Consider the following 24771-nt stretch of genomic DNA (forward strand, 5'->3'; position numbering starts at 1 on the left):
TCTCCTGATGGACTTCAGGTTGCCTTTATCTTATGGCTGTGGTGAATAATGATGATAGGTATCTGGGTGTACAAATCTCTGTTTGAGTCCGCTTTCAATTCTTAAGGGTATATACCCAAAAGTGGAATTGCTGGGTCATGAGATAATCCTATGTTTAATTTTTTGGAGGAACTGACATACTGTCTTCCATAGCAGTGGTGTTATTTTACATTCCTATCAGGAGTGCATAAACATTTCAATTTCTCTACATCCTCACTAACTCTTGTTATTTTTTTATTTTTTTTCAAGCAATAGCTATCTTAATGGGTATGAAGCAGTATCTCATTATAGCTTATATTTGCATTTAGCCAATGATTAGGGATTTTGAGCATCTTTTAATGTGTTTATTTGGCTATTTGTATACCTTCTTTGGACAAACATCTGTTCAAGTCCTTTGTCCACCTTTTTAATTTTTAAATTTTTTTCTTTGCCCATTTCTAAATTGGGTTGCTTATTTTTTAGCTCAGTTGTAGGAGTTCTTTTTATATTTTGGATACTAATCCTTTATCAGATATATGATTTGCAAAGATTTGCTTTTAATCTGTGGATGGCCTTTCACTCTGATGATAGTATCCTTTTACGTACAATTTAATTTTGATGAAGTACAATTTATCTAATCTTTCTGAGTCCTAACTAAGATATAATCCTGTGCCTTTATGGAATTTACACTGGAGAAGATATAAATTAAACAGTTAATTATACATATTCTTACTTTCTGGGTGGTAATTAAAGCTGGTTCTGTGAGTTGGGGCGAACCTTCTGTGATAAACACCCAGATGTGCAAAGGCCCTGGGGAAGGTAAAGAAAATTGGAAAGGCTAACAAACTTGGGTGAAACAGAGTAGAACAGGCTGGGAACAGTTGAGACAAGGTGTTGAAGCCCATGCTTTCATGTCAGGGCCAATTTGCTGCAGTTTGCAAGTAACTAAAAAAAATACCCTAAGTATCATGGATAAGAAAGTGTCCATGTGACAAGGGGTGAGGGGTGGAGGTAGGGGCGGATATATTTGATTACATTAAAAGAGAAAATAGGAGTAAAACTAGCTTTGGTGATAATTAGATCCAGGGACTAAAATCGTGTTTCACAGACTCTCTTTACCTTTTATGTCTATTTTCCTTTTCATTTCAGCCACATTATCTCATCCTACAAATAGACTCTTCCCAGGTATTAGGGGTTGAGAGATTTTGACCACTGGTGGCTCCCAACATCTTCCTAGCTTCCTAGATTACAAAGGAGGTAGACAACTTTTCTTTCTTCTTTTGAGTACATATAAACTTCTCTGGCTTGCCTCAGATCTATACTTGACCCTCAGCATCCATGTGGGCAGCAGCATCACCTCAGGATGGGTTACAAATGCAAATTCTCAGGTCTTACCTGAAGCTGATGAAATCAGAAATTCTGAGGCCTGATCTGTTTTCATAAGCCCTTCAGGTGATTCTAGAGCACTCAATTTTGAGATCTGCTGTTTTAGGTTACTGTGACTAAGGAGACAGGTTATAAAGATAGATCGGGGCTTGGTCATATGCTCAACCGCATGGAAGACAAAGTCCTGTAATTGGCAGAGCCTTCAAAGTCTCTTGAAGTATTTGGTAGAGAGGGACTTTCCAAAGACAAAGGCAGGGAGTATGAATTGTCATTATCAGAGCAAAGGACACAAGACAGATCAATATCTCAGGTGTCCATAGCACCAGGGCAAATATTTGGGAATCCATCTGAAGCAACTTTCCACAGGAAGCCTGATAAAATTTGCATAACTTTGGTGGCTGTGCGGCATTCCAACAGAGGCATCAGGAGTGGATGCAGAGAAAGTGGTCAGAAGGCCATTACAGTTTTCTAGAAGTGATGGAGAACAAGTAGAGAGATGGACAAATGGGTTCAACAGCACTCAGTGACCAGCTGAACCAGGGCGTGGCAGGGGGGATATCTAGTCTGATTCAATCATAGGCTGCATATCCATCGCTCCCTGTGCCTGGAAATGCTCTTCTCTTCCCTCTTTACCTGGTGGAGAGTTTCTTCCCTGGAGAAACCTGAGCCTACAGCCTTTCATCCAATGCTGTTTCATTTTCATTCAGATCACTCATCATGGTCTGTATCATTACATTCACTCACATATTTCTTTCATGTTTTACCTCCACTAAAATTCTGTATCATGCATGAAGGCAGCTGTTTCTTCCAAAGAGACAGGAAGGCTCAGTCATGAATCCATAGACTCTGGAGCCAGGCTGCTTGGGTTCAAATCTTGGTCCTGCTACTAGCCAGCTGTATGATTTCACACAAGTCACTCCACTTCTCTGTGCCTGTTTCCTCACCTGTTAAATGGGTGAGCTACTAGTTCTACCTCATAGAACTGCTCTGAGGAATAAATGAGGTCATCTATATGAAGCCCTCAGAGGAGTGCTCTGCTTATAGCAGGCAGTAGCCTGCTTTAATGTTCTCTGCTCTTGCCACCTCTCCCAGTGTCTGGCGTCTAGCAGCCACCCAGTAAATATCTAATGATGAATGAAACATCAACAACAGTCTTTCATGTACGAGCAGCTGTGAATAAGGGGACTGAGTGCTGAGCAGAGGGGGGCACTGGAAAGTGAGCATGGTCCAGAGGGCAGACAAGGTTGTAAAGTCAGTATGTGACATGTCAGATTCTATCTCCCTAGGAGACCCTCATGGAAAGATGTCGAGGAGCACTTGGTGAGGTGAGTCTGAAGCACAGAACAGAGTCCTAGCTGAGCGGTTGTATTCATTTCCTAATGCTGCCACAATAAAATACTACAAATTGGGCAGCTTAAAACATTAGACATTTACTGTGTCGCAGTTCTGGAGTCTGGATTCCAAAAGCAAGGCATTGGCAGAGCTGTGTTCCCTCAGAAGGCTCTCGAGGAGGATCCTTCCTAGTGGCTTCCAGCCTCTGGTAGCTTCAGGCATTCCGCAGCTGGTGGCTGCATAACTCCAATATCTGCATCTTTCCCCTCATGGCCATCTTCTGTCCATCCATGTCCAAATTCTCTCTTCTTACAAGGACACAGTCGTATTAGATTGAGAGGCTGCTCTACTCCAGGATGACCTCATCTTAACTGGTTACATCTGCAACAATCCCATTTCCAAATAAATTCACATTCTGAGAATGTAAAACCTGGGTCAGGGCCTCAACATATCTTTTTTTGGGATACAATTCAACCCAAACAGGGGTGATATCCACTTGCCAGGTGACTGGCATTAGATGCTCCTTAGAGCCATGGTAACAGAGGTAAGTACAGACCTGCTACCTAAGGTCTTGAGCAAGTTACCTAAGCTTACAAAGACTGTTTCCTTACTTGTAAAATAGGAACAACAGAAGTATTTACCTCAAGGTTTTTTTTTTTTTTTTGGTAACTATAAAATGAGAGAGTTATTGTAAAGTGCTTAGCATAGTGCCTGTCACAGGGGAAGTGTACAGTAATGGTATCTGTTAGCTAGGACATTCTGTGGGGAGAATCTGGCACAAGAAAGAAAATGCAGCAAGAAATAAATCCTTAACCAAGAGGAAGCACCCCATTTAAGATTAGAAACGACACAGGAGAGCAATAGGGATAATGACAATACTAGAAATTATCTCCTGGTGCTTAGGAGATATTATATATCCTAAGAATTTAGCCCATTGTCTGGCCTAGTATGATGACTTAGTACGGATATGCCAACTAAATTAAAAGAATATGAAGGAGATTTTTAGCCAGCAGAAGAGGAGTATTAGGGAAGAAAGAAGACTGAAGTTACCCATAAATCTCTGAAAGGCTTTCCTCCAGAGGGGGAATTACATCTATCCTGTGAGTGTAAAACAGAATTGGAGGATGGAAATTATAGGGAGCACCATTTTTACTCAATATTAGAAAACATTTGCTGAGATCCTTACTCCTTGATGCCTGCAAGCAGAGATGGATAGCACCAGCCAAATCATTTATAGCAGGTATCTTTGTAGTAGGGAGATGGTTGGATGAGAGGCTGGATGAGTTCTTTTCACCTATGATTCCAAAGTGATAAAGCGGCCATAAATAAGAGATATTTATTAGATGAGAGGAACATGATAGAAACTATTTAACAAGAGACATTAAGCAATATGAAAATTCCTTCCTTTCTAATTTAGTTTTAAAACTAAACCTATTTCCAAAGGCCAAAGGTACCAGCCATTGATTTCATGTTACACTCAATCTCTTTTATGTCTGATTTTTATAGAGGAGGACCAGCAGTCTTAGGGAAGTATTTCTGGATCCAAACAATAATCCTTAATTCTTTAAGTAAAAGCTAATGGTTATGTTAATGTCCTTTAAAAGAAGAGGAGCCAAGCCAGGCAAGTGAAATAATTTTTTTGACTTTCCATCCTTTTTAGATAAGGCATATGATAGAGTCCAACAGCTGTCGGGTCATGGGGTAAATTTCATGGTCTTCTGTGAAGGAAAATGGGAGAGAAGCATTGAATAGACTGCAACAGAAAGCAGAAAGTCCCATTTGTTAAAGCTCCTCTCAAATGAGTTCTATAATATGCCATTCAGGTCTCTCTTTGAGATGGGAGCCTTGTTCTTCCAGCTGCTGGGAATGGACTGACCAATAGCTCTTATCGTCATGCTTTAGTGGGGCAGGGCCACCTTGAGCAATAGTGTCCTTCCTGCTTGTCTCCATCCAATGACTAATCAGTGAGTGCAGAATTAGGCCTGACCCCTCCTTTTACCAAGGGATGTCTCTGAAGGGTCATCTCAGCTTCAAAGCTCTCCCAGAGTTGGTTGAAGCTTTTGTTGGACTTCATTTGAGCCAACTTTTCCCTCTGTTTAGTCTTGTCTTCCCCTCTGAAGATGTTGACTCTGAAAGCATGATCTAGTAAACTTTCTGCATGCCAATGTCCACCTCAAAGTCTGCTTCCTGGCAAACCAATCTGCTTGCCTTCTTTGGATCCTTGCCTCTTTTCAGTTATCACTCTATTTTTCTTCTTGTCTTTACCTCAAAGCTCAAAATATTACTTATATTCCTTACTCATTAAGCCATCAATGGACATTTAGATTGCTTCCATGTCTCACCTATTGTGAATAATGCCACAGTGAACATGACAGTGCAAATCTCCCTTTGAGATCCTGATATCACGTCTTTTGGATAAATACCCAGAAGTGGGATTACTGGATCGTATACTATTTCTATTTTTGAGGAATCTTCACACAGTTTTCTATAGTGGCTGTACCACTTTATCCTAGCTTTGCACCTATAGTTAACAATACTGTATTGTGTGTGCGTGTGTGTGTATATATATATATATATATATATATATATATATATATATATACACATATACATATACATATATCTATATATATTTAAAGATTTTATTTGTTTATTCACAGAGACACACACAGAGAGAGGCAGAGACACAGGCAGAGGGAGAAGCAAGCTGCAGGGAGCCCGACGTGGGGCTCAATCCCGGGACTCCAGGATCATGCCCTGGACTGAAGGTGGTGTTAAACCGCTGATCCACCTGGGCTGCCCAATACTATATTGTATATTTAAAAATTTGTTAAGACGGTAGATTTCACTGTTAAGTGTTCTTACCACACACACACACTCTTTTCTCTTCTTTCTCTTCTCTTCTTTCATGAATCCATCCCCATCAGACTTTGTTAGTGACACTCCACTCTAAGTTCTTGTCAAGGGCCCTGCAGTTCATCTTACCAAAAGCGGTGATCAAATATCAATCCTCATCTCAATTTATTCCTCAAGAACATCTGCCATGATTGAATATCCTCTTCTTCTTAAGACACTGTCTTTGCTTGGTTTCTGGGACATTACACTTAGCTGGTTTTACTCTTTTCCCTGACTGCTTCTTCTCCCTGTCATTTGCTGAATCACCTTAATATTCCTAATCCTTAAATTTTGGGAAACCCCAGAGCTCATCCTTGACTTTTCTTTCTTTTTCATCTATATTTATTTCCTAGGTTAGCAGTTGCCAAACTTCTTCTGTAAAACCAGATAGTGAATATTTTTGGCTTTTGAGTTATATGAGCTCACTTACAACTGCTTAACTTTGCCACTATAGCATGAAAGTAGCCACAGACATTACATTAAAAAATAAGCATGGCTGTGTTCCAATAAAACTTTATTTACACACACATGCATGTGCGTGCGTGCACATGCACACACACACACATACACACATTTTATTGACAAAACTTTGGCTGCCTACTGGCAACAGTTTGCTAACCCGTATTCTTTACAATGTCATCTGGTTCCATAGCTTTAATAGCATGTCTAACTTTTCTAAACTCCAGATCCAGATAGCTGCCATTTGGCATCCCCTCTCAAAAGTAACATTCACTAAAATAAATATCCTGGATTTTTATCCATTTATTGCCCTCTCAACTTATTTCTCTTCCAATTTTCTTTATATCAGCAAGTGGCATCACTATTTATACCATACCAATGCTATCCCACCAACTCCTCCTAAATTACAAACTGAGTTCAAGTTCTTCCACTTGGATTATTTCGATCATGTTCAACAAGCCTTTCTGCTTTACCTCTAATCCCCCTAGAGTCTAGTCTTTATATGAAAGCAAAACAATACTTTAAAAAAAATCAAAATTACATTTTGATATTTTGCTTCTGTCTAATGGCTTTCTCTTTCATTCACAATACATTTCAAATGTCTAGCCAAGGCCCAGAAGGCCTGACATTATTTGGTATTTCCTCACCTTTATGGTCCTGTGATCTAATATGGTTCTCCTTACAACCTGTATTTCTGTATGAAAATTATCCAAGTGTTATTTGACATGAAGACATTTTTAGACATACATAGTCCTGAAGAATTTAGCTCCTCCTATTCATTTTTCCCCCAAGAATCTGTTAGAGGATATGCTCCAAAAATTGAGGGAATAAATGAAAAAAGAGGAAGATTAAAAACTCAAGAAAACTTGAATTTAACACAGGAAAGGAGAAGAAAAGGGAGCCACCAGGATGGTGGAGATTAAAAACATCTCAGGATGACTGATAAAACAGCCTAGGGCATAAATATTCCTCATAGGAACCAGAAGACACAAAACTTTGACTGGATCATATACAAGTTTAAGAAACGAGAACAGATGAACAAAGTACTGTTTTTTGTTCACACTGAAAGGAACTTTGCAGTTCCATTTGAAAATACAAGCTAGGGTGCCTGACTGGCCCAGTGGGTAGAACATGCAACTCTTGATCTCAGGGTTAAGTTTGAACCCCATGTTGGGTGTAGAGCTTACTTAAAAAACAAAATCTTTAAAAAACGAAAAGAAAATACAGGTTAATTTAATGGTAGGCACTTTAAAATCTGAGCAAATTATAAAAGGAAACAATAATTAACCCCAATAAAAACAAATGAACAAAAAAATGATACAAAAACAGAAATGTAGGGACACCTGGGTGGCTCAGTGGTTGAGCGTCTGCCTTCGGCTCAGGGCATGACCCCGAAGTCCTGGGATCAAGTCCCTCATCAGGCTCCCTGCGTGGAGCCTGCTTCTCCCTCTGCCTATGTCTCTGTGTCTCTCAAGAATAAATAAATAAAATCTAAAAAAAGAAAAAGAAGAAGAAGATGAAGCCCAGAAATATAATCAGTATAAAAACTGGTGGCTCAGTTGGATACAATAATTACATAACTATATGGAAATAAATATAATTTTGGCCAAGAGAATAACGAACGTTTGGTACAGTGACAAGATCATCAATGGGAGTATACCAGGGATCCGCTAGAGTGTTTTAGGTTTTATTGTGGTATAATTATACTTGGAAGGTCGTGATTAAAGGATGTGCATAAATGTACATGTGAGTGAAAAGATATTAGTTCTTATCTTCCTTTGGAAAAGGGAGTCAAAAGAAAGTGCTTATGACACCCCCCAAATATTAAAGTTAAAAAAATAAAAAGATAAGAGTATTAAAATGTGGCTGCATTTCTAGGAATGGTCATCTAGGGTACAAAAGGGGCCTACTGCCTTCTGTATCTCTTCTTAAAATATGTTGGTCTTTATAAAATACATAGTGTATTGACTGCTTTCATAATTTTCAAAAATCAATTAAAGAAGAATAGAATAAATCTGTCAACCAAGGGAAGTGATTGGGACTTCTGCACTGGGCTGAATTGGGCCCTCCCCCACGCCAAACCTTTTCTTTTAAATTCAGAGTTAAATCACAAGATATGCAAAGTACCTAGTAAATACTAAGCCTTCACCCAAACAAAGCTAACTCTCTTGTTATATAATAAGCAAGGGGCAAAATTCCAAGATGAAATTTTAGTTGGTGAGTACATTCACTTTGGTTATGAAAAACCAGTTAGTTTATAAAAATGCTTGTTTTTATCAAAGAATCGCTAGGCTTCAAGAATGGCAATAGGTCTTCTTGCCAGCTTCAGTGAAATGGTGACACTCCCCTCCCCATCCTCCGTCATCAGCTTTCCAGCCATCCATCACTTAACGGGCTGCTGAGAGCCCTGCAGGAGTTTGGACTACAACTGCCAACGGACTGTCTTGCAAGGATGAGCTATGGCACCACTAGAGAGAAAGGAAAGGAAATTGATTTGTAGGAGGCCAACTTTTACAAAGCACAATTCCATGGGGTTAGTTACAACTATTCAATTTCCCAAATAAAAATAAAGAGCTTACTAAGTAACAAATTACACTTTTAAAGGAATGGGGGGGGGGGACTAGCTGTTGGATGATAATGCAATTTTGCTCTATTTCACACATTTATAGAGAGAGGCTGTGTTTTCTGAAGATGCTGTTCTGCTTCAGAAATATGTATCTTCTCTGATGAAATATATTCTTTCATGAATTAAAGCCATTTTCTCCTCTTTCTTCTGTAAGTGGTTGATGCTGGAGCTATGTATGACTCACCAAAACAGGATAGCTTGTGACTCTTGCTCATAGAAGCCCATATGTCAGAGAAACGTGCTTTTCCAAATACAGCATATTTTGGGTTGTTTCTGTTAGTGATGAACCTCTCTGTTCAACCCAAGGATCAAAGGCTGTGGGTGGCCTTGTTTTAATCTGTATGTGTCCAAGAAAGGGAGTAGGGAGGGCTATTTGTAACCACAGCCATGATGGGAATGACCTGCCATTAGGGATAAATTATCTTATTCATTAAAAATATGCTGAAGATCTGCTATCTTCAGGTGCGGTAGATATGAGGGTAAACTGTCCCAATCCCTGGTCTAATGAGGCACAAGCCCATAAGCCAAAGATTACAAAACTCTGTGCAAGGGGACTATAATAAAGAGAAGCAAAAACTGTAATGGGGAGACTAAGTTTAGCATCTAACCAAATCTAAGATACTTTTTACAGGAAGGAGAGGGAAAGAGTAAGTGGGAGCTCCCTTAGGGAGTGCTTAGACCAAATCAAGACTGTGAAAGGCACATTGAACATTTACGGACTAATCCCCCCTGGAAAACCCATCAAGTTATTGTCAGTTGTAGTAGTAGTATTTTATTATTATCACTCCCATTTTTAAAATGTGGAACTAAAAAAAATGTGGAACTTATTAAGAATGAAATCATTTATCACATTGGTTACTTCCAAATTAAAGGGCTTTTAGATAAACAGCTATAAAAGCTTACAGAAACCCCCCAGAAGTGTCTAACATAAATCCCTCCCCCTCTACTGTGACCTGAGCAGTTTCTAAGAGAAATGGAAAATATTTAATTCAGGCAATATTTTAATTAATTACAATTAAAATATGTTTTCTTGTCTGGTTGCAGTAAATATGCATTTTTATTTACTTGGTGCCCAGTTTAGTCCTTGTGAATGTACAGATGGATAAGCATATGTCCACCCTTTGAAAGATCATAAGCAATAGAGGGCAGAGCCTGGAACAATCATTAGGTCTTTATTGATTTACCTCCATTCTCTTTGCTTTACTTCAACACCATGAGCTGTATTTTATATGCACTTTTATAACAGTCTTCTTACAGCTCCTCTGCTCATTACTTGCCTTCCTTCAACCAGTTTAGTGCAGCTACAGTGATCATGGAAACACGTAACTGCACTCAGTGACTTTTAAGAAGGAAAATGACATATATCTTTGATCCTATTTTTCTCGGGAAAAGCCAATGTAATTCAACGAAAACAAGAAAGAGAAACATAAACTGTATTTCCTCTCTCATTTTTGCACCCCGTCCACACACATCCACACATCCACACACATGTACACAACTGCATATTATAAGGGGGCTACCAGTGGCACATCTCTCTCATTACCCCTATTTTTCCACAAAACTCAATAAAGGAAAAACTAAGCTTATTCAGTGATGATGGTAATACAAGGAAAGTCAGCATAAAACCTAGAATAATAATACCTGGCAGAAGAATCTCATGAAGAAAGGAATCTTACGAAGGAAAGACAATTGAATATAGACCCCAAAATCTTACCAGATGAAATTATACTTGTTACCAAACATTTTGCTGTTTGCATAAAATGTAAATGCAAAGGACATCTGGGTGGCTCAGAGGTGGAGCATCTGCCTTCTGCTCAAGTCGTGATCCTGGGATCCTGGGATCGAGTCCCTCATCTAGCTCCCCACAGGGAGCCTGCTTCTCCCTCTGCCTATGTCTCTGCCTCTCTCTCTCTGTGTGTCTCTCATGAATGAATAAATACAATTTTAAAAATCTAAATGCAACTGTTTATGAATCAAAAGCTCAAAAATGTTTAGGGACTCAAGGAACAATAAGAACAACAATAAGATCAAAGAACTAAACACCAAAGTCAGGAATGAAAGGGGAGTGAAGAAGGTAACCATCACTGGAAGCTGCATTAAAAGCCTCATCTCTTTTGGTGAAACAACTTCACAGCTGTTAAAACCATGGGAGGCAAGCTGGAGAAAAAAACTAAAATTAAAAGTAGTTTAAAAAAATAGGAAAAAAATGTTTATAGAAGACAAAGGAGATAAAACACAGATATAATTGGTGTCACTGTGTATGATTAAGACAAATGAAAGAAAAAGAAGTAAATCAAATATCTGAACATGTCAGACTCTTGTTTAAAAACTTTAAAAGACTTCTCACTCCTGACAAGAATTCAAAGCCTTATTGTGCCAACAAATTTCCTCCTAGCATGTATGTCATGGTAGATCTGGCTGGAAAGGTCAAGTGAGGGCTCTAGGATATCAACCCTCATGACTTAAAAAGGAATTCATTGCATGGAGTGTAATGAGAACTTGTGGAGTTTCTGCAAAGGGGATGACATGATCATCTTTATGTTTTAGAGTAGTAAGTCTGGGTGCTGGGGCACAGGAGGAGAATGGAGGGTAGATTATAGGAGTCTTATGGAATCTGTCCACCCTATGGTGAAACCTACAGTAGACATTAGAGGCAGGATTGTTGATCTGAAGGCAGTTCTCCTGTACTAAAGCGTTTTTACAAGGCATTCTATTAGTCAAAAAGAAGGATGGTTCCTCATACCTCATGTGGAGCTCCTGCACAGCTTTCATTTGTTTCAGAACTCCAAGGGTTCATTTGCTCCCTCTGCTTTGACTTTTAACTACAAATATTTTCTCAGAATGTTAATTACAGAATGTGTGTAACTCATCGTCATCCATTTCTATACCCTAAGGCCCAAGTTCTAATTTTAGGACTCCAAAGCCACTTGGTTAGAGCTTGCTTACTCTTGGACATTCAAAGAACTGTTCTCTTGAGAACTACCAGAGAACATTCATCCATGAATGTCTCAGCCAATGCCCCAGCCTGGGCTGCATTTGTTACATGTCATGCCTTTATATTACTGCTTTTATGAAGGGTGGGAGGCCATCTCATGCTTCGCTTAGCCAGGGGAAGAGAACCCACACTGACCTCAGATGGAATAAGAAGCACCATCTTCCTAGAAGCAATGGAGATTAGACCTGGTATGTGTAAACCCCTTCACTTCCATGATGAGAAGATAGTTCTAAAAGTAGCCAGTCTAATTTATGATCCATGCCTACAATAAACAACATCACTATTTACAATATCATATTATTTCTGTCTCCTGTGTGAACGTCCAACTCAGGTATTAACCTATAACCCATTAGAGGACATTATACAAATGTCTTTGAAATTAAATTTTTAGTTCCAAATAAAGCAAATACTCTTTTTTTTTATCCAAAGCAGCAGAGGCAATACAAAATATGTCACAAATATTTATAGTCATAGACGACTGTATCTGACTGTTTATAGTTAACATGGAACTGTGAAAATAGATGCATTATTCGTTTTATAAAGAAAATACTGGGTAAATATATTGGGGTGTGTGAAATCACAATCCTTAGATGAGGTACTAGAGTTTCCTTAAAGGCTTCTTTCCGAATACTAGGTTGTTCTTAAATAAAAAAGTTTACTGTTTAGTGAGTGTGGATGTATCTGATCGTTTTCTGAAGGACTCATGGAAATCTTCAGTATCCTCATGTGCAATGTGTTTCTCTAAGAGGGAGCTCTATTATGTATCAGCCCCCACCCTTTCAGGCCTGGCACTATTTTATTTTTTAACTCAGCTTCTATTATCATCTCTCAGAACAGACATTCAGTTGAAGTCACTTTGGGAATTACTATACCAGAAAATAGAAAGTTATGCCCATTATTTTGTTGAGGGATGGTTGTTAATTTCTAAGTGAAGGGGCCATGAGAGATGCCTAAAAAAGAGAAGGGTGGCAGATGGCTCCAAATCCACTCTTCTCCCTGATGTAAAACTCATATAACAGAAAAGAAGCAAGTGAGAGGTGACCAGGGTCCTGGTGAATATTTGATCTGGGAAGTCCATCATCAGCACTCTGTCTGATGACCACAAGTTCCTTCATGAATTCTCTGGTTCTGTGGCCACCTGCACATGAACAGGGCATGTTTTGCTGACCCCCTCATCAGCACTGATGAAGATTGGGCCAAGAACCAACTTGGAGGTTACCTTTATCTTCGGGGTCTCATCGAGGCTCCATAAAGTCTTGAATGCTGCCCAGAGTGGAAAGGAGTTACCCCATTCCAACTACAAATAAGCTTTCCTCCAGCCAGATTCTCCCTATGACTATCCCTGGTTCGTACACTTCCTGAACAACTTCCTGCACTCAGCTTAGTTTCCACTCAGAAAAATACAGACACCTGCCCCCTTCTCAGCAGAGTCCTGGGGCACCCTGGATGTGCCTTGGCTCTTCTCTACCAACATTCCTCTGTCCTAGCCCCTTAGTTATGTATCATGAACACAAAATAGTCTTATCAGGTTAATTAATGTGTTCATGTGTATTCCTTTAAACAATTATAGAGATAGGACACCAGACCTAACACAGTATGTCCACACTTGTTCTTGCCATCCTCCATATCAGTTTTTAAAGTACTATCAAAGTTCAGTGTTTATGAAAAAAAAACCCACAAAAACTCAGGGTTTACTACCAGCAGTCCTTATGATCTGCTTGTAAACTATTGGTGAAAGGCATCACCAATCCCACAGATTCTCCTAGTTTTCAGGAGAATTGTTTAAGTATTTAATCCCTCAGAAATGATGAAGACCATTAAGGGTTTAACAGGATGCCCTGTGAGGTCTCATTTATTAATTTAGCAAACATTAATTATCTAAAACATGCCTGACACTGAACTAGGAATATAATGGTAAACAAACACACAGACCTGGTTTTTAGTTTCACAGAGCTTACAGTGAATGGGAGGGAGGATGGAGAATAGGGTAAATTAAGTAGGCAATTGTGATAGAGAATGTTAAGGGTTAAAATAGATGTCAAAATAGGTCGCTCTTGAAGGAAACAGTCGAATCTTTCCAGTTTTGCCAGTGAGTGGGGAGGTATTTTTAGGGGAGGCTGTCCAGAGAAAGTGACTCCTGGCATCTGACCGATGAACAGAATTTAGCCAAGCAGTCCAGGAGGGGCTTGGGTTGGAGGGGAAAGGGAGCCACTCAGAGAAAGAGGAGAAGCCTCGAAGTTTATGGCAGCTAGAGGGAAGGGTATGGATGAAATCTGGAGGGCATAACGTAGTGTGCTAGCTGTAGGGGGGGTGGGCATGGAAGAAGAGCACGTGAAGCCGGAGAGGCCTATTTAGGGTGTTTCGAAGCAGGAATGTGATGTGAGTGGATGTGCATTTTAGAAAGTTCCCTCAGATTCTCTGGAAGCGAGAGGTGTCTATCCAGTTTTCTAAGGAGGACAATGAAACACGAAGACTTGCAGGAGATGCCTCGTGGGTTATCTTTCAAGTCTCAGCTTTTCTGGGAGTTGTTTGGTTTCCATCAGCTAGGCAGCTTTTGGCCAGTCCCTCCTGGGTGACCAGGCCCACCCAGAAACCCAGCTGCACTGCCCTGGCTTTCTGCAACATGGAAGAGACGTTGTCAGCAGCCAACAATTTATCTCTGCACTGTTCTCCAGTGCAGAAGTCAAAAGCCTTAAATCACTGGACACACCCCAGGAGGGAAGGTTGGGACCACATTATTTCATGCATAGGAGGAACATGAACTTTTCACTTGGGGAGTGGCACAAACTGTCTTTCTAGGCCCCAAAGGGATTCTACGGAGTAAGGAAGGTGGACACCTGTCTGGATTGAGTGGACTGATCCACACAGGGGCCCTGTGGCTGAAAAATAAATGCCCTGGATATTAGCTGGCTCTGATCCAAGAACTCCAAAGCCCTTTCCTATCTGAGGGGGGCCACATCTCTCCCCTGGTGCAGCAGCTTCCAATGACTTCAGAAGGAAGAAGAAATAGGGGGAAATTTCACAAGCGACAGCCAAGCCCCTTCGGGAGGCTTGTCCTGAACGCTCCTCACCTCTGAGCGCCTTGCACACTGCCCACCCACAGCCTCTTTTATGAAGCTCAGCCAACAGAGCCCCCAGCCCCCAGAGGGAAACAACCTAATTAAAATCACACTTTGCGCTGCCAAATTGGATATGCTAGTCTCAGCTCCGAGAATGTCTTGGAAAAGTATCTGGAGTGAGTCTTTCCCAGAAGGGACTTTTTCTTGAAAAAAAAAAAAAGGTAAATTCAGCGGACGGAGGCAGGAGGCATCTCAGTTTTAAATATTCTGTTGGTCCATGACTCACTCGTCTCGCTTTCCCTCTGTGCCCATCTCCTGTTACATGTTCTGGGGTGTCCATCTCCTCCCCTCACACGAATATTGTAAAAATGACAAGAGGGGACATTCATCATCAAGAACTACAGGTTGGGTAATGCAGTAACAGAAGGTAAGAACATCGGGAACAGCAAGACTTGGGTTTGACGTCTACCTTTTAATGACTGTTCAAGGTACATCATCACTTGAAACGAAGAAAATAGGGATGGCAAATACCTCAGGTAGGTGAAAAGTGCTTGATGCATTCTGAGTACTAGAAAAATGATAGTTCTTCTTATTCTAATTATCAGATTCCTTTCTATTACAGGACTCTGATCAATAGAGAGTCATTGGAGTAAGATATGGGGCAATTATACATAATCCTTGAACACTTGCACGTGAGCCTGTTAGACCTTAGGAAAGCACTCTGCCTCTGTGAGCCTCCACGTTGTTTTGCATAAAAGAGGAATTTGGAATAAGCAATCTCTAAGATTCTTTCTAGCTCTAATATCCTAGAATTCAAGATTTACCAAAGATTTACTTTCATTGTTCATTTACCCATTCATTCAACAAATATTTCAAATAAAATCTAGTGCTTCCTCAGCCCTCAGTGCATGCCCTATACTGTGTGCATATGTATAGTGGATAGATACAGATCACGTCATGTAGTCCTCATAACAATTTGTGATTAAAAATATATTTATTTTCTATTTTAAGGTTTGCTGAGAGTCTCATTGCCCCCTATTCAATCTATCTTCTCTGGCACAGAGATGGTAGTTTTAAATAAGGCTCTTAACTGTATAGCAGAAGGAAAAATAATAATATATTTAGCAAGTGTTCATTATGTGCCAGACACTGATCAATTCCTTGCAGGCTGTCTTGGACACATCCTCTGCCCCATATTGGATTATCTTAGCACTACTTTCTTCTGGCCCTCAACTGCTGGTATCACCTCAACTATCAAGCTCCTCTTCCAAAGGGTGGCTCATCAGCTTGCCTTTTTGGCCAACCATTCAGCAGTCATTACCATATGACTACTTGGGTCTGCATGGTTCCTACCTCTTAGAGTAGGTCATCAGCTTCCCCGGGAGGGTCAGGCTTTGGTTGTTCATTCAGAGGAAGTAGCATTTCCTGAATTTCAAGTTTTCCTTCCACTTCCAGACTTGGATGGAATGCACAGAACAGAGGTAGGAATGAGGTTTTCTGAATAGCTGTTGAAAGGGCTATATGCAGCAGTTCAGGAGTGTGGGGTATTAGCTTTGATGATCAGAATCAGGAGTATGAATCCTATTTCCTTCCTCTGTCACATGACCTTTTCTGAGGCATGGATTCTCTGAACTGACTGCCTGGAGATGGCTCATATGACTAAGTGGATCCACCTTCCTAGGGTACTGCTTGTCTCTTCATGTTTGACCATAAAACAGTGGATAGCATAGCAGTACATTGCCTTGCATTTATGCCCATACTTCCACATGTCACTTTCCTTTTCCTACATTCTTGCTATTCTGGGATTGCATCTTCCACGATTAAATGTTAGCACTTGGTCCTTGCATTGAACTCTATTTGCTGGGGAACCTGGGCTAAGACCATACAATATCATATTTACTTCTCACAACAACCTATAACATAGAAACTATTTCTATTCCCAATTTACAAAGGAGAAGAAGAGTTTAAAGACATAAAATGAATCAGCCTGTATCACAGAGGAAAAGTAAAAGGGTGAGTTAACACCAAAACCATGGGCTACCTTATTTTCAAGCCAATATTCTTAACAATATTCGTATGTATAATAATATTATTTGCAAGGAAACGTGCAATCAATAGATCCTGAGCACCTCCTTTAGGTAAGATGCTTTTTTAGACATTAGAAAATTAAGGGTGAATTAAGATAAGCATAATCCTGATCCATAGGATGCATAATATTTTGTGAATATGTGTATTACTTAGAGTAAGTAGCATTAGTTGCTATAACAAACATCATAATCTCAGTGGCTTAATACAACAAAATATATTTTTTGCTCACATCACTGTGTAATGAGAGTAGTCCTAGTCATGGACACTATAAGAATAATAATGGGATCAATGATAAGTTCAGGGTGCTTTGAAACCCTGCAGAAGGGGCCTAGACCATTAGAGGAAGAAAGAAAAATAGTATGCTTAAACCAGAAGTCTGAAGAATGAGTAAGAATTGGCTGGTTAAAAGGGTTAGGTGGAAATGGTGGGGTTGTTTTGTTTTGTTTCGTTTTGTTTGTTTGATTTTAAGAATTTCTTACAATGAGTTTTTTTTTAAGCAGTTTTAAGTTTACATAAAAATGGAGCAGAAAGTACATAAAGTTCGTCTTCCTCCCCCCACTTCTCCCATAGTTCCCCCTATTATTAACATCTTGCATTCCTGTGGTACTTTTGTTTTAATTGATAAACTAATATTTATAAATTTTTATTAATTAAAATCCCTGGCTTACATGAGGGTTCATTCTTTGTGTTGAAGTGTTCTATTTTAACAACGTCATGAGAGGAAACCAACACATTGTGTGGAACTAGGAAGCAGTTTACCTTAGCACGGCCTCGCTTTTCCCGCCTTGGTGTGTGCCTTCAGCGTTGCCAGTTACTCTCCCACTCCACTGCTCTAATTGTGAATTTCTGCCCTTCGGAGTCCATTCACAAATACCTACTCTTTGGAAGACCAAATTCCAAATCCTCATTTTCTTAGATGTAAAGGTCCTCTACATGTTGCCCACTTCCCCAGGCTCATCTCCTATGACTTCCCTACTCTTACCTGACACTGTAGCACAATTTCACTTTGGAAATCACATAGTACAAAACTTATGTGAAAATATGTGTTTTCGCCTTGTCTTTACTTAAGCCATTCCCTCTGCCTGGAATACCATTCTTCCACCAGCATAAGCTCATATGCTGCCATCCTATAAGGGTCAGTTCCAAAGTCAACTCTCAGATTTCCATGATTCCTTTCTCTCCTCTGGGCTCTTATGAGACACTAGGTATATCATCCCTTGTATTTTATTAAGCCCTTCTCACTTGTTATCTTCCCAAAGGTAGAAGCCACACTTAAACACTTTTGTTGCCTCTATAATACTAAGCACAGGACTGTTCACTTAGCAGGTGCACTATAAGTATGCTCTGTCTTGTGATTAGAACCTTCTGTGTCCTTTCCAGGTTCCCATTATTGGATCCTAAAGCAGAATTCTCATCCTGGTTATACTAGGATGGGCAATACAGAATGACTCTCTTTTCTTTGTGTCCCTGGTGCCTGGCAGGATGTTCGGTAAATGCAGAATGAAAGAATCAGTTCCTGGGTCTCTGGACTTACAGCATTTTATGATTCTAACTTGTCCCTCTAGTGTAGTTTCCATTGGTGCCCACACAGATTCCCTTCCATTCCTCAGCAGTTGTGAGTCTTGGCTGCTAACAGCTCATAGCCCACACAGCTAGAGAACTGCCCTTAGCAAAGGGTGAGTTGCCTTACTCAGCCAGATGAGGAGGTAGCCCTTGCCTTCAAACCCTTTGGAAATAGAACAGCCAACAACTGATATAGGGTCATAAAACTGGATCCTCTTGCCTCCAGATGGGGCAACCGTGGCACCAATGATGCTTTAGAATATACCATTAGACCAGGCTGAAGCTTTGCCTAGTTTCTTCCTTTGCCATTAGCAGAGATCTCTGTGCTTTTCCTCCGAAGGAGGGCCTCTACTACTGAAGGGTTTTAGAAAGCAAGGAAAATTGCTAGAATATATACATCCATATACACACAGCATTTTTATGCCCCTCAAACACCGACAAACAAGTCCATAACCCAAACTTTGTGTGTAATATCAACCTGTGAACCCAGCAATATTCCCCCACTCAAGTACCCTTTGGTTCTCTACATCTCCAAAGTACTGTCTTTGATTTGTTCCTGCTACAATTTCCCATTCCTCTGAAACCCCATCTAAGTCCTTGTCCACCCATTTGTAACCCAAGGCCATAATACCATGCATTTTGCATTTTTCCAAGAGTAACTTCTCGTTATAGCTTCTATATTTCTTTCCTTATACTTTACTTTCCCCTGTGATCACAGCTGAATCTCTACTGGCTCTCAGGGACCATGGAGCAATAATTCGAAGTGGCTTGGTAGAGAGTTCCATGGAAGAGAGCCAGTTCTCCCTTCCAACAACTCAACCCAAAAAGAATGGAAGGAGAAAAATAGAGCACCCTGGAGGCAAGAATCCTTGAAAAGCCCCTTCTCACTTAGTGAGAGTGAAAAAGTTCTATTCATGACTTTTACCACCAGGTTTAGGCCTCTGCTGAAAAACAACAAGGAATTTGGAATATCTGTTTAAAATGAGTGTAAATATTTACCCACATATGCTGAAATATTCTTGTGACATTTAGTCTGATGCACACTGCCAGGAGAGAAGCAAGCTCCTGAGCCAAACACAGGAATTTTTTTTTTAATCTTCCCTGGGAGTAGAGCAAACATTTGCAATGATATAAAATGTATTAAATCCACTGACCCTGGAATTCATAACTGGTTATGCATCAAGTACGATCATCTTGTTCAGAACCCCAATGTTTGCAAACTCCACATTCCTTACTCTTCCCATTATCCTTCAAGAATATGAACAGGGTTATTCATATTATTATTATTATTAAACAAACAGATATGTATACACACATTTGTCTCAATGTTGTAACAATCACATTATGATTATTGAATGTATGCCTCAATTTGTAGAGTGCTTCATCATTGACAAAGTATTTTTATACTCATGATCCAGGACACAGCAGGCATTCAAATGTTCACTGACTTCATCGATCACTCACATTTACTGTAGGACAGGCTCTTTGCTAAGCACTGTACATGCATTTTCTCATTTAATAGGAAGATGGATGAATTAAGTAGGGCAAGTATTGTTTTCCATTTCCATAAGTAAGAACACTGAGGCTCAGAAAGGACAAATGCATAGAAAAGTCATCTGATCAGCAAACATGCATTAAATGCCCATTATATATCAGATATTGCACTAGGTACCGGGAATACACACACACACACACACACACACACACACAAACACACAATCACACACACACACACACACACACACACAATCTGTCCATGCCATGGAATTGACATAGATGAGTGAGAGAAGAAGGCACATAAACAGAAAACATCACAGCAATTTCTTACCAGTAGCTTAAGCCTGGTGGTGGGATCTAGGAGAACGAAGCAAAAAAAAAGAGCAAGAAAAGTTTAATGGAAGAGATGGGAGATCCATGTGAAGACTGAAGGGGTTGAACAGACATGCGTACATGGCAGACGGTGGAGACAGAGGCCACTTACAGAGAGTATTTCAGGTAATGGATGTTCACATCACACATAGAGTGATGGATGCTAGGGACATGCCAGGAACCCTAAATGTGTGGTCCAACTATGACAGAGGTCACATGTAAGGAAGAATTTTGGAGGGTTTTTGCTATGTTCCAAACCATGAGGGGATTTCAAAGCCACGCTAAGGAGTCTGGATCATAGAGGAAGCAAATGACAGCACCACAGCCTGAAATCCTGAAATCCTTGGGTCTCCCTAGTAGTTCTTTTATCACCCCAGTGACATTTTCCTACTCACTGTGTGTGCATATATGCGCACATCTATGCGTTTACACCCATGTGCACACTACCTCAGTGTTTCACTTTTAAAAATTACTATTTTTGACATACAAAAAGCTGTATATAATTAATGTATACAACTTAATAAGTTTGGAAATAAAGGTATACCCACGAACTGATTACCACAATCTATGCCATAAACCTATCTATCTCTTCCAAAAATTGCCTCCTAGCTTCTTTATTATTATTTTGTAACAATAACACTTAACATAAGATTATATTTCTATATTTATGGCATATGGGGGAACTTGATGAGGACTAGAAAAGATATTTAGCCAAAAACAGTACAAATCACAGACATGCTTCTATCTCAAACCCATTCAGTGACTTGAGTCAAGCTGAGAAAAGTTCTGTACTGAAAGACACAATTGAAGATTCCCAAGAAAAGAATGTTTGCAGTTGGATGAAAACATTTGTAAGTTCCTTTAAGCTGCTAAAGTGTTTGGATGTTGTGTGTTCTTCGTAAGTTGCTAGTGTCTTGGGGACATATTTACCAGGATGCTTTTATTTATTTGTGTTTTTTATGCTGATGATACTTTGAAACATCCCACGAGGTTGCTGTCCAAGCTGAATGATCCCCAGGACTGAGTTAATATGATCTGTAGGAGGCAGCTCACATCTGCTCCCTCTGCCTGAAATTTGTCCCCTACTTCTTCATTTGGCTAATTGCTATTCATTCTTAAGTTCTCAGAGAATCTTTTCTTAAATTCTCCAGCCTAGGTTGGTCCTCTAGATATGTGCTTTTTAGTACTTTGTACTTCTCTGTCATGTAATTTTTCATAGTTATAATTTAAATAACCATTTCTGCAAATACTGGCCTAGTGTTTATGGCCTCTCTTCACCATTCCATGTAATGCCTGGCCACAGGAAGAGTCTGATTCACTGTTGACATCCAGCCTTAGTAGGACACTCAATAAGTATGAATTGAATTAATTAATTAAAATCAGGGTGCCTGGGTGGCTCAGTTGGTCAAGCATCTGCCTTCAGCTCAGATCATGATCCCAAGGTCCTGGAATAGAGTCCTGCATCAAGCTCCCTGCTCAGCAGGGAGTCTGCTTATCCCTTTGCCCTTCCCCCTTGCTCATAATCTTTCTCTTTCTCTCTCTCTCAAATAAAACTTGAAAAAATAAAATCAGACTAAAATCAGAATAGATCAACATGCTAGCCAATAGCATCTGAGGGTTCTACTAGTGTTTAACAAAGCATGAAATTAACCTTGTGGTTTTAAGAATGATGGCCTCAGTTAACATTTATTGATTATATACTATGTACCAGGCTCTGTGCTAAGCATTTGATGTGTATTTTCTCATTTAGTCTTCACGGCAACTTTATGAGTTGGTAACGGTGGCTGAGACAGAGATTTGCGCTCTCCTTCCATAATGTAAAGTTGATGCTGGGAAGTGGCTGCTTGCCAGGGACTTTTTCCAGCCTCCCCTTGCAAGCATCTTGGTAGAGCTGCATTCAGTTAGCTCTGGTCAATGAAGTATAAGCAGAGGTGATGTGTGTCACTTCCGAGTTGAGGTACTTGAGTCTCTGGTGTTCTGTCTCCAGGGTCTCTCTTCTCTTTCTACAGTGACCTGGGAAGCCACAGGGTGGAAGAGGACTGGCTCTCTGAAGCCTGCATGATTAAAAAGCTCCCAAACCTGGCTAATTTGTATTTGATTAGCATGTGAGCAAACAATAATCTCTTGCTTTGATAAGGCTATCACTAGGATTTCAAAGTTTATCTATTACAACATTTAGCATTATTTATACTATCCAATAGGACAGTGAGTATGGCTGGTATGCAGAGGAGAAAAGTAAGGCATGAAGAGGTCAAGTAACCCCCCCAAAAAAACATATGTAGATGCTTAAATGATAAATGGTTATCATTAATGATGACTCCATAGTTTCTTAGGGGGTGGGAAGATTATGCAACTCTCTCTTTGGAAAAGGATAGCTCAGAAACTGGAAGTTCTGCCTACACAACACATATACACAATAGAGAAGGCTGCAGTTGTCCAATGTCAAATACTAGGGGTATGACGAATGGAAGTATGGGAGGCCAGAGCAGTTCTATCTCAAGCCAGGTTGTGGCATGATCTTTGGTTTCATGTATTGGTATTCATAGCTGCCAGGGACATTATGTAGGTATGTCTATTACTCATAGTAACTATTAGCCCATTTTGCAAATGACAAATTAAAGCTTGAGGGAGGCCAAGGGATTTGCCTATGTCTCTGTGGCTAAAAAGCAATGGGACTGAGACTCAAGGAAAGGTTTCTACAAGACTCTTCACATCTCATTTGCCTGCTTGGGGCTCAGAATAGTTTGACTTTGTTAGTCTCAAACCAAGGCATAGATCATAATATTAAATGACTCTTTTATACTCTACAAATTTATGCATGTTTCATAGCCATGGCCAATAATATTGGTTCTTTACCATGTCCTGATGTGTTCCTATATTGTCTAATTTTGGGGGACCTTATAAGAATCTAGCCTGGTAGATTTCTCTTCCTTCCTTTTATAAATGAGGGGAAATAGATTTTGGAGAAAGAAAGTAGGGCTTGCCTGAAGCCACATAGTGAGTAGGAGGCTGACCTGAGATTTGAACATGGGTTAGCTAAACTCAAGGCAGTTTAAAGAATTTATTTTTTTTTTAGATGCTGGTTGGTTTTTTCTTTTTTAAAGAATTTATTTATTTTAGAGAGAGAGTGTGTATGGAGGCAGGGGCAGAGGGAAAGAAAGAATCTTAAGCAGACTCCTCGGTGAGCTCAGAGCCTGACGCAGGGCTCGATCCCATGACCCTGAGATAATGATCTGAGCCAAAATTTAGAGTCAGACACTTAATCCAACTGAACCACCCAGGCACCGTAGAAGCATTTTCATTATAATGCAGAAGCAGGGGACTGAAGGAGATCTTACGGCATAGATGGGGACTGATATGTATAGCAGTGGTCCTCAAAACTCATCGTGCATAAGAATCAACCAGGAACTTGTCAAAAATACTAACTAATGGACCTAAATTCAGAGATTCTGATTCAATGTGAATCGAATCATACGTTTTTACCTGTCCCAGATAAATGTGCCGCACGTGGGCTTCAGTTCCACACATTACTACCATCAGGTAGGGCTTCCAGGCTGGCATTTAGTGAGGCTCAACTTCTGAAATCCATTATTGCTCTTCCCAGCACTGAGGGAGAAAATGACACGTCTCCTTCTGGAAGCAGGCGGAGGCCTGGAGCTTCCAGTCCTGAGCATTCTGAACTTGGCTTCCGTTCTCTGCGTCGATTAGGCTTTTCAAACCAATTACCATTATATATTGCTGAGATTTATAGTCCTTGGTATTTGAGGTTACAGGACTTCCGTTCTCAGGAAGAAGCTCCATGCCATCACTTCTAATCAACTCAGCACAACGTCTGATTTCCCCTCTGTAAGAGGGCATGCTGTTCCATTAGAGTATTAATAGCCAGGCAGAGCGGCCTCAATTGCAGTGCTTGGGGAAACATAAAAATTGGCTTTGGGGGGGCCCATATTTTTAAAGGACTGTCCTCCTTCTTATCAAAATCAATGATTCAACAAAGATGACTAAGGGGAAAAGAAAATCCCTGACTTTTAACAGATGGAGTGTACTACACGGAAAGTTAATCTCCCCACAGGGTGGGCAAGATAGTCTTCCCTGAGTTTACCTAAGGTAGAGAGGATAATTCTGGTCAAGTTCAATGCACAAATATTACACAGTACAATTTATTTAATTATTACTAAATAATTACTGGATGAATAAATGAAAAGGCAGATGAGTACAAGATAGCTGGGTGCATATCTCCCATAACTGTTATTTGTTTGTTCATCCATCCACCCACCCAGCCAGCCATCATTTACTTGAGCAATTTTTTAATGCTATTGGCCAGTCGTTATATTAAGACCATGAGAAATTCAGACACAAAACTAAATATTCTGTTCATAGGGAATGTACAGTCCACTCAAGAAACGTGTGTGATGTTTCTCCATTGCCCATTCAAGTAAAAATTAAGAAGTCCTAAGTAACTAAGTCCTTCTGCCATGTGC

This window comes from Vulpes lagopus, chromosome 7 (assembly GCF_018345385.1).
Source record: "Vulpes lagopus strain Blue_001 chromosome 7, ASM1834538v1, whole genome shotgun sequence".
Taxonomy (NCBI): domain Eukaryota; kingdom Metazoa; phylum Chordata; class Mammalia; order Carnivora; family Canidae; genus Vulpes; species Vulpes lagopus.